The 11,495-nt window shown below is 57.1% G+C and overlaps 2 non-coding genes across 2 annotated transcripts; both read right to left on the bottom strand.

Moving 5' to 3' along the window:
* Positions 1–221: 221 nt before the first annotated feature.
* Positions 222–374, bottom strand: LOC119388434 (5.8S ribosomal RNA). Its single transcript, XR_005182720.1, has one exon. It is a non-coding gene; the product is annotated as a 5.8S ribosomal RNA (ribosomal RNA).
* A 1,680-nt stretch (positions 375–2,054) lies between these two features.
* LOC119388473 (small subunit ribosomal RNA) lies at positions 2,055–3,869 on the bottom strand. The gene has a single exon (XR_005182753.1). It is a non-coding gene; the product is annotated as a small subunit ribosomal RNA (ribosomal RNA).
* Between the last annotated feature and the right edge of the window lie 7,626 nt (positions 3,870–11,495).

Genomic DNA, 11,495 nt, shown 5'->3' with positions numbered 1-11,495 from the left:
GAGTCCTGCGGCGGTCTTTGTTGGTGCCATCACCTCGGTGCAGTCGGTTGCCCCGTTTCGGTCGGGCCTCCGGCACGACGTTCGCCACCGTCTCTCGCCTTTCGAGCGGCCGTTGTCGCTTTGCCGTAGCGTTCAACGTGCTGTCCGTGATGCCGACACGGTCAAAACGAGTCGACGGCTCACGTTCCCTTGTGCGCCGAAGTCTCTCTTGATATGTGATCCGACCCTCAGACAGACGAAGCCAAGGGAAGACCCAAGGCCGCAATGTGCGTTCAAAGAATCAGTGCTCAGTGTGTCCTGCAATTCACACCAAGTCTCGCAGCTGGCTGCGTTCTTCATCGACCCGAGAACCGAGTGATCCACCGCTTAGAGTCGTGAAAAAATGATTGTTCAATTCCGTACAGTTACAACCAGTGGTTTTAGGCACTTGACCCAACGGTGGCTTCGGAGGGCGCTTTCCAGCGCGCTCTCCCCCAACTCCGCCGCGCCTGTTCGGCGGCCGCGAATCGAACAACGGTGGTTCTCGTGGGCGCGTCGCTTCCGCTACTCGCGCGTGCTTTTCATCTCGTTTTCAGGGTTTCGTCGAAGCCGGTTTCCCAGGCCGGACCCGTAGGTTTCTTTGTGTGCTCGCACTCATCGACCCACCTAACATTTGAAAATCGCACACCGACCAACAGATAAGAGCCGGCATGCGTTGCGGGTCTCGGCGGCTACACTGCCTCGGGTGGGCCGCCTCCGTCTTGCTCCCTGGAGGAGCGGAGTGTTCGGCCCCATCGACACGAGTCTGCTGTCTCGTTTCGCGACTTTTTTGCCCTTCGGGCGGGTCCCTTTCCACCCACCGCTTCCCGGGACCCAGTCGCGTGCCACCCATATTTCGAGATGGTGTTTCTCGCACGCACTTTCGCTTCCACAGTTTGCTCAACTCACACCAAATGCCGATCCGGCTGCCTACTTCAGCCAACGGGTGGAGCCCGGCGCGCCGTACTCGCGCGGCACTCCAAAATCCACCAGGCCAGTGCCAAGGACCACTTTCGGCGCCGGAGCCGCGACCAAGTCTACTCGAGGCGGAAGTAAGGGACGTCCAAGTCCCTCGTCCGTCCTCTTTCGACCAGTGGCGCGGCACCTTCCCAAAGCGCGCTGACCCGCTAATCGCGGCGAGCGCGACGTGGCAAAGCCGCGGTTCCCTTCTCGGTACTGCGCAGCAAGCGCCGCCTTTCCCTCGGCGGCGGGCGAAAAGCCTGCCAACGTCGGCGCCCCTATCCGCGATCTCGCACCGAGTCGAGGTGGCGAGGTCGAGACCCGGCCGGCGCTGCTACATCCTATCGGTTGCACACAACACGCCGCGGAGGGCGGGACGGCGGAGCGTACGATTCCCCTTCAGAGTACTACGCAGCCGCACCGTCACATCGCCGTGCCTTGACCGGCCGCGCATTACCGCGAACCGGCGCCGTATACCTCGCCTCGCCTGCAAGAACCGGCCGGCAGCCTCCGGCTCTCCCAAGAGCGCGGTGGCATTTGCCGCGGAGGGCGGGATTTCTGGGCCGCTGTGCGGCCGAGCCATCGCATCGCCAAGTTCCATGACCGACCGCCGACGCGTTCGCCGTTCCTCTCGTACTTGGCGGCGTCGCGCAATTGTCGGGCCTCGTTCTTGCGCGCTCGAACGGACGGGAGGGCACTCGGCCGCGGTTCCCTTTCGGCAACGCGCGGCTTCGCCTTCGACCGACGTGACCGACCGTTCGCGCTCCGCCTTTCCTCCCGTACTTGGCGGTCCCGCAACGGCCGGACAGGGACGTCCGAGCGCTTCGAGCCACGGTGCAGTGGCGGGTCGAAAGCCGACCCAGATGTGCGTTACGCCGTTTATACCCGCTTTCGCCACCTGGCCGACCGTCCAAGGTCGCGGTGTTGGCGTCCGCTGGGCGCAACAATTTGTCACGGGGTGCCGCTCCACATTCAGGCAGCCCCGTGGGGAAAAGCCACCCCCGCGTACAAACGGGGGCGGCGGCAGAAAGTGTCGGGCGCAGACGCAACTGCGGCGCTCACCCTTCACGATCCGGTAATGATCCTTCCGCAGGTTCACCTACGGAAACCTTGTTACGACTTTTACTTCCTCTAAATGATCAAGTTTGGTCATCTTTCCAACAGACCGGCGCAACCGAAAGGCCGCGCCGGACATCGGTCCGAAGACCTCACTAAATCATTCAATCGGTAGTAGCGACGGGCGGTGTGTACAAAGGGCAGGGACGTAATCAACGCGAGCTTATGACTCGCGCTTACTGGGAATTCCTCGTTCAAGGGGAACAATTGCAAGCCCCTATCCCAATCACGAAAGAAGTTCCACGGGTTACCCAGTCTTTTCAGACAGGGATAAAGACACGCTGCTTCCTTCAGTGTAGCGCGCGTGCGGCCCCGGACATCTAAGGGCATCACAGACCTGTTATTGCTCTGTTTCGTGCGGCTAGGAGCCGCTTGTCCCTCTAAGAAGGTTGTAAGGTGCTGGGAACCCCGCACCTATTTAATAGGCTAGAGTCTCGTTCGTTATCGGAATTAACCAGACAAATCGCTCCACCAACTAAGAACGGCCATGCACCACCATCCACCGAATCAAGAAAGAGCTCTCAATCTGTCAATCCTCCCAGTGTCCGGGCCGGGTAAGTTTTCCCGTGTTGAGTCAAATTAAGCCGCAGGCTCCACTCCTGGTGGTGCCCTTCCGTCAATTCCTTTAAGTTTCAGCTTTGCAACCATACTTCCCCCGGAACCCAAATACTTTGGTTTCCCGGAAGCTGCCCGCCGAGTCATTTGAGTAACTCAGGCGGATCGCTGGTTGGCATCGTTTATGGTCAGAACTAGGGCGGTATCTGATCGCCTTCGAACCTCTGACTTTCGTTCTTGATCAAAGAAAACATTCTTGGCAAATGCTTTCGCAGTAGTTCGTCTTGCGACGGTCCAAGAATTTCACCTCTAGCGCCGCAATACGAATGCCCCCGTCCGTCCCTCTTAATCATTACCTCGTATTCCAAAAACCAACAGAACAGAAACGAGGTCTTGTTCTATTATTCCATGCAAGTTTATTCAGGCGACTCGCCTGCGTTGAGCACTCTAATTTTTTCAAAGTAAAAGCACCGGCCATCTCGAGGCACACAATGAAGTGCACCAAGAAAGAACCGGCATGATGTTCAGTCCGAGCCGTCGCATCGGGTAGATGCACTACTCGTCTGGAACTGAGATCCAACTACGAGCTTTTTAACCGCAGCAGCTTTAGTATACGCTATTGGAGCTGGAATTACCGCGGCTGCTGGCACCAGACTTGCCCTCCAATTGATCCTCGTTAAAGGATTTAGAGTGTACTCATTTCAATTACGGGGCCTCAAAAGAGTCCCGTATTGTTATTTTTCGTCACTACCTCCCCGTGCCGGGAGTGGGTAATTTGCGCGCCTGCTGCCTTCCTTGGATGTGGTAGCCGTTTCTCAGGCTCCCTCTCCGGAATCGAACCCTGATTCTCCGTTACCCGTAACAACCATGGTAAGCAAGTAACCTACCATCGAAAGTTGATAAGGCAGACACTTGAAAGAAACGTCGCCGGCTCGTGGCCATGCGATCAGCACAAAGTTATCCAGAGTCACCACACAATACGGGCCGAAACCCGATCGATCTTGGTCTAATAAAAGCACCCGTTACCCAAAGGGCTCCAGGCTCACTGCATGTATTAGCTCTAGAATTGCCACAGTTATCCAAGTAGGAAGAAACGATCTAAGGAACCATAACTGATTTAATGAGCCATTCGCGGTTTCGCCTTATTTCGGCATGTACTTAGACATGCATGGCTTAATCTTTGAGACAAGCATATGATTACTGGCAGGATCAACCAGGTAATCGTTCGACTGCGCGTCCGTCCTCGCCGGTGGCTGGCCGGACGCAGCCTTTGCGTTGCGGAGGCCACCTTCAGGCGCCCCAACACGCTCGTTTTCGCAAAGGGTAGCACTTTGCACTCCGAGATGACGGCGTTCGAGCTCGCAGCAGCCTCCTCCCCGCAGGGTAGAATGTGGCCGCGCGGCAAGAAGCGCGTTCATGCTCGCGTATTCGTTGCATCGACTCGGTCACGCCATGCGGGTTGCCCAAGCCCGCGGCACTGTCGGACCGGTCGGCACTAGCAACGTAGCCGAGACGGCAAAGCCGCCAGACGACGGGTCACGCCCGCGTCTTCGGCGCTTTCGCATTTGAATCGCCCGAGGACGATACGGAACACACCTCGATATGTGGAAACAGCTCCGTCCGACAACCAGCCCCTAACGCATCAAGCGGATGAGGCTGCAGACGAGCGCCGTGAGTACCCGTTCGAGCAATACGTGGGACACGCTTGACGAAGCCGAAGCCCGCCGCATATCAGACACCACGGTCGCTTTCGCGCAGCTGCTCTCTGGGACCCCCACATAATAGCAGCGATAAGTACCCAGACCTCCATGGGTCGCATTTTGCCCGTACTCGTAAATTTTTTACCGAGGATGCGGTCGAAAACGTGCGGCACCTTGAGCCGACCACGAAGTCTACGTCGGCAGCACGATGCCGAAGTCGTAAAAAACGGGCCCGTACTCGTGAAATTTTCACCGGCGATGTGGTGCGAAAACGTGCGGCACCTCGAGCCGGCCACGAATCGGCTCAACTCTACGTCGGCAGCACGACGCCGAAGTCGTAAACAACGGCCCCGTACTCGTGAAATTTTCACCGGCGATGTGGTGCGAAAACGTGCGCCTCCTTGAGCCGGCCACGAATCGGCTCAACTCTACGTCGGCAGCACCATGCCGAAGCCGTAAACAACGGCCCCGTACTCGTGAAATTTTCACCGGGGACGTCGTGCCAAAACGTGCGGCACCTTGAGCCGGCCGCGAATCGGCTCAACTCTACGTCGGCAGCACAATGCCGAAGTCGTAAAGAACGGGCCCGTACTCGTGAAATTTTCACCGGCGATGTGGTGGGAAAACGTGCGGCACCTCGAGCCGGCGACGAATCGGCGCATCTCTACGTCGGCAGCACAATGCCGAAGTCGTAAAGAACGGGCCCGTACTCGTGAAATTTTCACCGGCGATGTGGTGCGAAAACGTGCGGCACCTCGAGCCGGCGACGAATCGGCGCATCTCTACGTCGGCAGCACCATGCCCAAGTCGTAAACAACGGCCCCGTACTCGTGAAATTTTCACCGGGGATGTCGTGCGAAAGCGTGCCTGACTTGTCGCCCACGTCGTCGGCCGGCGTCGCCCCGGCTGACGCGGTTCGGGTCTGTCTCGGTGCCCAACGCTAAGAAGGACCGTCCATCGCGCAACAGCGCTCAAGTCGCAGCGGCACGCACTGGACAACGTTCCTCGTCGAGTCAGGGGCGCGAAAAAGACGCGCGCTGAAGAGCAGCATGCAGTTCATCCGCGTCTGCCGGGGCCGCACGTGCCCCCTTAAGATAGCAGCGATAAGCACCCAGACCGCCATGGGTCCGCCGTTGTGGCCGTACTCGTGCGACCGCCGCCGGGGAACGTCTCGAAGAACGCGGCTCCCGCGCGCTCCGGCACGCTCGATCTCGTCGCGCGTGCGCCACCGGTCCCCACGCCGAAAATGAGAGCGATCCGAACAGCGGTTCCCCGGTTTTCGGCGCTCGAGATGTCGCCCCGGCTGACGCGGTTGCCGTACTCGTGCGACCGCCGCCGAGAAACGTGTCGAATAAAGCGGCTCCCCCGCGCTCCGGCACGCTCGATCTCGTCGGGCGCCCGCCACCGGTAGCCTCGCCGAAAATGGAAGCGATGCGAACAGCGGTTCCCCGTTTTTTCGGCGCTCGAAATTCGCCCCGGCTGACGGGATTCGGACTTAGTCTCCGGGGGCCTCTGCCCCGGCAGACGCGGTTTCGGACTTTGTCTCTGCGAGTGGCGCGCCGTGTGCCGGGGCGGCCGATGCCCCTTAGAGTAGCAGCGATAAGCGCCCAGACCCCCGTGGGTCGGTCGCCCCGGCCGACGCGGTTGCCGTACTCGTGCGACCGCCGCCGGGGAACGTCTCGAAGAACGCGGCTCCCGCGCGCTCGGGCACGCTCGATCTCGTCGCGCGTGCGCCACCGGTCCCCACGCCGAAAATGAGAGCGATCCGAACAGCGGTTCCCCGGTTTTCGGCGCTCGAGATGTCGCCCCGGCTGACGCGGTTGCCGTACTCGTGCGACCGCCGCCGGGGAACGTGTCGAATAAAGCGGCTCCCCCGCGCTCCGGCACGCTCGATCTCGTCGGGCGTCCGCCACCGGTAGCCTCGCCGAAAATGGAAGCGATGCGAACAGCGGTTCCCCGTTTTTTCGGCGCTCGAAATGTCGCCCCGGCTGACGGGATTCGGACTTAGTCTCCGGGGGCCGCCGCCCCGGCAGACGCGGTTTCGGACTTTGTCTCTGCGAGTGGCGCGCCGTGTGCCGGGGCGGCCGATGCCCCTTAGAGTAGCAGCGATAAGCGCCCAGACCCCCGTGGGTCGGTCGCCCCGGCCGACGCGGTTGCCGTACTCGTGCGACCGCCGCCGGGGAACGTCTCGAAGAACGCGGCTCCCGCGCGCTCCGGCACGCTCGATCTCGTCGGGCGTGCGCCACCGGTATCCACGCCGAAAATGGGAGCGATGCGAACAGCGGTTCCCCGTTTTTCGGCGCTCGAAATGTCGCCCCGGCTGACGCGGTAGCCGTACTCGTGCGACCGCCGCCGGGGAACGTCTCGAAGAACGCGGCTCCAGCGCGCTCCGGCACGCTCGATCTCGTCGCGCGTGCGCCACCGGTCCCCACGCCGAAAATGAGAGCGATCCGAACAGCGGTTCCCCGTTTTTCGGCGCTCGAAATGTCGCCCCGGCTGACGGGTTTCGGACTTTGTCTCTGCGAGTGGCGCGCCGTGTGCCGGGGCGGCCGATGCCCCTTAGAGTAGCAGCGATAAGCGCCCAGACCCCCGTGGGTCGGTCGCCCCGGCCGACGCGGTTGCCGTACTCGTGCGACCGCCGCCGGGGAACGTCTCGAAGAACGCGGCTCCCGCGCGCTCCAGCACGCTCGATCTCGTCGGGCGTGCGCCACCGGTATCCACGCCGAAAATGGGAGCGATGCGAACAGCGGTTCCCCGTTTTTCGGCGCTCGAAATGTCGCCCCGGCTGACGCGGTAGCCGTACTCGTGCGACCGCCGCCGGGGAACGTCTCGAAGAACGCGGCTCCAGCGCGCTCCGGCACGCTCGATCTCGTCGCGCGTGCGCCACCGGTCCCCACGCCGAAAATGAGAGCGATCCGAACAGCGGTTCCCCGTTTTTCGGCGCTCGAAATGTCGCCCCGGCTGACGGGTTTCGGACTTTGTCTCTGCGAGTGGCGCGCCGTGTGCCGGGGCGGCCGATGCCCCTTAGAGTAGCAGCGATAAGCGCCCAGACCCCCGTGGGTCGGTCGCCCCGGCCGACGCGGTTGCCGTACTCGTGCAACCGCCGCCGGGGAACGTCTCGAAGAACGCGGCTCCCGCGCGCTCCGGCACGCTCGATCTCGTCGGGCGTGCGCCACCGGTATCCACGCCGAAAATGGGAGCGATGCGAACAGCGGTTCCCCGTTTTTCGGCGCTCGAAATGTCGCCCCGGTTGACGCGGTTGCCGTACTCGTGCGACCGCCGCCGGGGAACGTCTCGAAGAACGCGGCTCCCGCGCGCTCCGGCACGCTCGATCTCGTCGGGCGTGCGCCACCGGTATCCTCGCCGAAAATGGGAGCGATGCGAACAGCGGTTCCCCGTTTTTCGGCGCTCGAAATGTCGCCCCGGCCGACGCGGTTGCCGTACTCGTGCGACCGCCGCCGGGGAACGTCTCGAAGAACGCGGCTCCCGCGCGCTCCGGCACGCTCGATCTCGTCGGGCGTGCGCCACCGGTATCCTCGCCGAAAATGGGAGCGATGCGAACAGCGGTTCCCCGTTTTTCGGCGCTAGAAATGTCGCCCCGGCTGACGCGGTAGCCGTACTCGTGCGACCGCCGCCGAGGAACGTGTCGAATAAAGCGGCTCCCCCGCGCTCCGGCACGCTCGATCTCGTCGGGCGTCCGCCACCGGTAGCCTCGCCGAAAATGGAAGCGATGCGAACAGCGGTTCCCCGTTTTTTCGGCGCTCGAAATGTCGCCCCGGCTGACGGGATTCGGACTTAGTCTCCGGGGGCCGCCGCCCCGGCAGACGCGGTTTCGGACTTTGTCTCTGCGAGTGGCGCGCCGTGTGCCGGGGCGGCCGATGCCCCTTAGAGTAGCAGCGATAAGCGCCCAGACCCCCGTGGGTCGGTCGCCCCGGCCGACGCGGTTGCCGTACTCGTGCGACCGCCGCCGGGGAACGTCTCGAAGAACGCGGCTCCCGCGCGCTCCGGCACGCTCGATCTCGTCGGGCGTGCGCCACCGGTATCCACGCCGAAAATGGGAGCGATGCGAACAGCGGTTCCCCGTTTTTCGGCGCTCGAAATGTCGCCCCGGTCGACGCGGTTGCCGTACTCGTGCGACCGCCGCCGGGGAACGTCTCGAAGAACGCGGCTCCCGCGCGCTCCGGCACGCTCGATCTCGTCGGGCGTGCGCCACCGGTATCCTCGCCGAAAATGGGAGCGATGCGAACAGCGGTTCCCCGTTTTTCGGCGCTAGAAATGTCGCCCCGGCTGACGCGGTAGCCGTACTCGTGCGACCGCCGCCGAGGAACGTGTCGAATAAAGCGGCTCCCCCGCGCTCCGGCACGCTCGATCTCGTCGGGCGTCCGCCACCGGTAGCCTCGCCGAAAATGGAAGCGATGCGAACAGCGGTTCCCCGTTTTTTCGGCGCTCGAAATGTCGCCCCGGCTGACGGGATTCGGACTTAAGTCTCCGGGGGCCGCCGCCCCGGCAGACGCGGTTTCGGACTTTGTCTCTGCGAGTGGCGCGCCGTGTGCCGGGGCGGCCGATGCCCCTTAGAGTAGCAGCGATAAGCGCCCAGACCCCCGTGGGTCGGTCGCCCCGGCCGACGCGGTTGCCGTACTCGTGCGACCGCCGCCGGGGAACGTCTCGAAGAACGCGGCTCCCGCGCGCTCCCGCACGCTCGATCTCGTCGGGCGTGCGCCACCGGTATCCTCGCCGAAAATGGGAGCGATGCGAACAGCGGTTCCCCGTCTTTCGGCGCTCGAAATGTCGCCCCGGCCGACGCGGTTGCCGTACTCGTGCGACCGCCGCCGGGGAACGTGCCGAAGAAGGCGGCTCCCACGCGTACCGGCACGCTCGATCTCGTTCCGCGTCTTGTTTTTAAATTACGTCTTGTTCTTAAAAACATGATTCATCTGTATTGCTATGATTGTAAGTAATGAGTTTGAAATCTTTGAACTAATTATCCTAACTTGTATTCACTCAAAGAGAAAGATGTATAATTAGGCATTAGCGAATAAACCTTTAGGTAAATGGAGCAATGCCGTCATTATAGGAGCAAGGGTAACATGATAAGGGCTCATTAAGTGGAATGAACATGTGGCGCAAATAAATATCGATATTGGCACTCAATAAATTTTGACTAAATATGCGCTGCATATTGTTTCAGTGCCATAACGAGGTCTTATTATCACCAGCAACCTTAAACCTGATCCATAGCCATTTCTAATGAAGAATTCAAGTACCCCAGGTAAATTAAGCGTGGGTATATAAATGCAGAGTATAAATAATATTATCTTATAAAGAAATTCAATTCTTCATAACGTGTATTTTTAAATAATACCGAAAAATGAATAGTCTTGATATTGCAATGAAATTTAAGTAATTTGTGTAAGTTGCCGTAAGTTGAAGCTACCTAAGCTGGTAGGGCAGTGAAAAAAAATTTTTTAGGAGCAGTCAGTGTAGAAAGAACTCTTTCTTCAAAACAAACACGTCTTTTTCAACTTACCCAGCCATTTATAATGCGAAATAATAATATTTTTTTGGAGGGGGGGGGGGGGCGAGGTGATTTTTGTCAAAAATCGCATTAAAAGTGGTAGTCACGCCAGCCGCGATAAGTGACTAATGTGTGGCTTATTTCAGTAAGGCTTTGGAATTTGCGTTACTGAAGGTTGGAGTTATGCAATGAACTAGGATAAATATTATACAGGAAATATTGAGGAAGTAATGTTAAAAAACCAGAAAGACGGGGAAAGGGAGCCAATTTAGACTGAACCTGTTTGCGAAATCAGCTGTGCATTCAAAAATAATCCATCAATTCCTTTTGATCTAGTTTACCTCACAGGTATACGTGTTGCAAACTATCATACAAAATTTCAGTTCGAAGTGCACACAGAGAAAAAAGATATGAAAGATTAGCGTCACATGATTTGCAGCAAATTCTTATTTTGAGAAAAACGCAACCAAAGATCTCGGAGCTTGCGAGAGGTGTGCGTGCCCCATGTGGCCGTTTTTAGAGATTTAAAAACAATTCGGAACACAAAGTTATATTCAATGACACCCTCTTATGTAACAGTCAAAGTAAAATGTATAAAGTATTGTGAATATCGTTAATATAGAGGAAACGACACTTCCGAAAAAAAAAAGCAGAATGTGTTTTCGGTTTCGCTATGTGAGCATGGGGTATGGAAAACTTGCTGTAACTTGCAAACTCATGACCGATAGGAGGATAATTTTTGCCGCAACATAGTTTCGAGTGTTTGGGCGGGCACAAAAAACAAAACAAAAAAAAAACTAAAAATCCAACTCGTGAGAAAATTTCGTCTTTTGAAGGTGGCCTACCACCTAATGAAATATGGATTTAAGTTTGACTTAGTCTTTCAATTCCAGAAAGGGATTTATTTTTACGCATCTCCAAAATTTGCATACTCAACACCGCAATACTGTCTGGATGTAAATTACTTATTTTTTCATCAATTATTTGCATTAGATATCCTCAACCAACGCTTAATTTACTTAGCGGCGTTTTTATCGTGAACTTTTTAATTTGTTGATTGATTTACCATCGTTTCAAAATTAATAATAATAATAAGAAGAATCCTTATCAATTTTAGGGGGAATATTTATTATTTTTATATACACAGTTATGTACGTCCGAATGGAAAAAAAGGGTTTTAATAAAAAAAGCTTGAGAGTCATTTTGGAAATATTTTAATTGTAGTATCCTACGAAATGTTGATAACGAAATTGTCATTGGTTAACAACATTTGCCAGGTGAGTTGTGTTGAAATATTTCTAATAATTTCATTTTCAGTATTTTATTTTTATTGCTTATTTCAAATTTTTAAGGTGAACATCACGCACCAATTGATCCTCTCATTATACATTTCTCAAAATTAATGTATTCGTCCGCTAAAAGGCTCACCTGCTCCTCGTAGTAGCGTTTCAAATGTGAAATTCCGGATCCTCATTAGGAGGTTGTTTATTCGCTCAAATTAACACAGGTTCGTTTTTGGCAATGCATTTTTCGAGTGACGTTTTAACGGCCTTTTGAGTAAGCTCGCGCATTGGACGGGACGCTAGATATCGATGATAAATTAGTTCAATCAAATCATGCTAATGGGGCGT

Source organism: Rhipicephalus sanguineus, chromosome 3 (assembly GCF_013339695.2).
Source record: "Rhipicephalus sanguineus isolate Rsan-2018 chromosome 3, BIME_Rsan_1.4, whole genome shotgun sequence".
Taxonomy (NCBI): Eukaryota; Metazoa; Arthropoda; class Arachnida; order Ixodida; family Ixodidae; genus Rhipicephalus; species Rhipicephalus sanguineus.
Note: the sequence above shows the minus strand (reverse complement) of the source record. Positions and strands in the feature narration are given on the sequence as shown.